Genomic DNA, 3,656 nt, shown 5'->3' with positions numbered 1-3,656 from the left:
TGTGTGTGTGCATGTGTGCTGCTGCGTGTGTGTTTGCTACTGCGTGTGTACGTGCGCACGCGTGTGTGTGTGTGCTATTGCGTGCCTATGTGCTGCCTGTGTGTGTGCTGCTGCTGCGTGTGTGTGTGTATGCTGCCTGTGTGTGTGTGTTGCTGCGTGTGTGTGTGTGTGTGTGTGCATGTGTGTTGCTGCGTGTGCGTGTGTGTGTGTGCACGCGTGCGTGCGTGTTGTTGCGTGTGTGTGCACGCGTGCATGCGTGTTGTTGCGTGTGTGTGCGCATGTGTGTGTGTTGGTGCATGTGTATGTGTTGCTGCGTGTGTGCTCCTGCCCTCGCACTGATGCTGCGTGTGTGCGCTATTGTCCCCCACACACATACCACATGAGGGGCAAAAGAGTCTTTTCAGGTGTCATTTAGGCTCAAAATGAACGAAAATGTCATATAGGGAATAACATTTAAAACTTGTGTCAAATAGGGAAGAAAAACTTTTCTAGTGTCAAATAAGGAAGCAGATTTTAAGATAGTGTCAAATAAGGAATTTTCTCTATTTCCTTCAGTGCCGCCCCTCCCCCAAGTCCAATTCGGACTAGGACTTGGGGGGCGCGCAGCCTCTCCTCTCTATTTCCCCTAAAGCCTAATAAGGCCCATCTACTCCCTGGTGAATTCTCGTAACTCTCTGGTACTCCGAAGAATACCCGAATCACTCGGAACCTTTCCGATGTCCGAATATAGTCATCCAATATATCAATCTTTACGTCTCGACCATTTCGAGACTCCTCATCATGTCCCCGATCTTATCCGGGACTCCGAACTACCTTCGGTACATCAAAAACCATAAACTCATAATATAATTGTCATCAAACTTTAAGCGTGCGGACCCTACGGGTTCGAGAACTATGTAGACATGACCGAGACATGTCTCCGGTCAATAACAAATAGCGGGACCTGGATGCTCATATTGGCTCCTATATATTCTACGAAGATCTTTATCGGTCAAACCACATAATAACATACGTTGTTCCCTTTGTCATCAGTATGTTACTTGCCCAAGATTCGATCGTCGGTATCTCAATACCTAGTTCAATCTCGTTACCAGTAAGTCTCTTTACTCGTTCTGTAGCACATCATCCCGCAACTAACTCATTGGTTGCAATGCTTGCAAGGCTTAAGTGATGTGTATTACCGAGTGGCCCCAGAGATACCTCTCCGACAATTGGAGTGACAAATCCTAATCTCGAAATACGCCAACCCAACAAGTACCTTCGGAGACACCTATAGAGCACCTTTATAATCACCCAGTTACGTTGTGACGTTTGGTAGCACAAAAAATGTTCCTCCGATAAACGGGAGTTGCATAATCTCATAGTCATAGGAACATGTATAAGTCATGAAGAAAGCAATAGCAACAAACTAAACGATCAAGTGCTAAGCTAACGGAATGGGTCAAGTCAATCACATCATTCTCCTAATGATGTGATCCCGTTAATCAAATGACAACTCTTTGTCTATGGCTAGGAAACATAACCATCTTTGATCAATGAGCTAGTCAAGTAGAGGCATACTAGTGACACTTTGTTTGTCTATGTATTCACACATGTATCATGTTTCCGGTTAATACAATTCTAGCATGAATAATAAACATTTATCATGATGTAAGGAAATAAATAATAACGTTATTATTGCCTCTAGGGCATATTTCCTTCAGGTGTCTCCACATCCAACCGTGCCTGGCAATCTTCTCCATCTTCTTCATATGCACTTGAAGCCTGCTCCACCCTCCGCCCCACCTGCTGCCACAATAAACGACTCCGATCAAGTGCGCCGGTGGCGCTCGGCGACAGAGTACAGCTTCGCAGGGGTGAAGTTCAAGGGTCGGGACATGAACGAGAAGGGCATGCACTGCATCCTCGACATGAAGCTGAATGGTGGCGGTGGCACACTGGAGGTCCCCCACCTGGACATCGACAGTGAAACATGGCGGCTGCTGCGCAACCTGATGGAGCTGGAGCAAAGAAACCGGGAGGCAGTGGGGAGCCATGTCATGGCATACTGTGTCTTCATGTCCTAGGTGGCCTGCACCAGCAAGGACGTGGAGCTACTGTCGAAGAGAGATGTCATTGTACACGTCCACGACAACAACAATGAGGTGGCCAAATGCTTCGCCGACCTCTACAAGGGGATCCAATTCGACCCTGACGACCCGGAGTGCAACCACCTATGGGAGACATGCTCGATTCTAGAGAAGCGGTCTCGGAGCTACTCACGGAGGTGGATGGCATGGCTGAGGCGGAAGTACTTCAGCAACCCATGGCTTGTTATCGGGCTGCTGGCAGCTGTCGTTGGGCTAGTTTGTGAAGTTCTGCAGGCCGTGTACTCTGTTTTGAGTTAGAAGCACAGATGAAGTTGGAAATATGAACATCACGAGCTTGTCGACTTTAGGTTAAAAATAGTATTGTGTGTTACGAGGCTTGTGAAAATTTCATTGGACGGTCGTGTTTAATAAGGATGTAAAATAGAGAGACCACGTAACACATGTGGTAAGCAACCCAAACAATTCAAAAAGGATGTAAAATATGGGAGATTTCTTGTTAAATTTTCAATTTGAGTTAGTTGAATTCTGATCCACCGTAAGTTTCTCATCTAAAGACCAGAAACAACTTCAGTGCAAACAGAATTGACTGACCCAAAGTGAGGGTCACTCGATCAGTCCAGCACAGCGGTTCTGCCATTAGTGTCCACTGTCCACAAAAACCAAGCCCAACTAAAACAGGCCAGCGCGGCGAAAACCCATTAACCCATTGCCCCTTTAGTATTCTCTGACTAAACAACCGCATATAGCCCTAGGTCAAGTACCTTCCACTCCTTCCTTCCTCTTCTTCCTCCCTACAACTGAACCGAGGCCGTCGCCACCATGGAAGCAGAACAGACAGGGGACAAAAATTAAAGGAAAGAAGCGCAAGAAAGAACCCACGGGGTTTCTCCCTTTTGATCCGCCCTCGCTAAATCGTCATCTCCCCATCAAAATTCCTACTTTGTATATCTCTATCCATCAAATGTGAAACAAAATAGATTAGAGGAAACAGATAGATATTTCGAAACCAAAACACATGTACTCATCACTCTTCTATAAAACTACATCCTAAATCAAAATAGATTTCAAATACAAAATTTATTATAGCCTATGTTCTTGACATTCTCATGATCTCCATGTAAAAAATAGTAATAAATAATACAAAATTAGGTTGCAACCTAAAACATTTCCTAGAAAAATAAGTAATTAGGGTTTACCCACAATAAAAACTAAACTAAGTGCAGATTGAAAATTGCAAAAGACTCAAAACAAAAACAACAAATACAACGAAATGATATCTAGGCTAGAATGAATTAGAGTGTATATTTTTACCCTACCTAAAGACAAACACAAAACCGAAATGTGAATGACTTACAGGTAACTTCTTACCCTCCCCCCTCCTCAAAAAAACAATATATAAACATAAACAGAATGTTATTATCTGGAGTATAATAGAATGAATTAGAGGGTAGCCTATTACCCCCAAAAATACAAAAGAAAAAACAGAATGTTATCTACAATAGAATGAATTAGAAGGTAGCCTATTACCCCCCATAATACATAAACCAAAATAGAACGTTAACTACA

The 3,656-nt window shown here is 43.9% G+C and overlaps 1 pseudogene; it reads left to right on the top strand.

Moving 5' to 3' along the window:
• The first annotated feature begins 1,751 nt into the window (after positions 1 to 1,751).
• LOC123057259 (uncharacterized) lies at positions 1,752 to 2,387 on the top strand (annotated as a pseudogene).
• Positions 2,388 to 3,656: the final 1,269 nt, after the last annotated feature.

Source organism: Triticum aestivum, chromosome 3A, assembly GCF_018294505.1.
Source record: "Triticum aestivum cultivar Chinese Spring chromosome 3A, IWGSC CS RefSeq v2.1, whole genome shotgun sequence".
In the NCBI taxonomy this organism is placed as follows: Eukaryota; Viridiplantae; Streptophyta; class Magnoliopsida; order Poales; family Poaceae; genus Triticum; species Triticum aestivum.
Note: the sequence above shows the minus strand (reverse complement) of the source record. Positions and strands in the feature narration are given on the sequence as shown.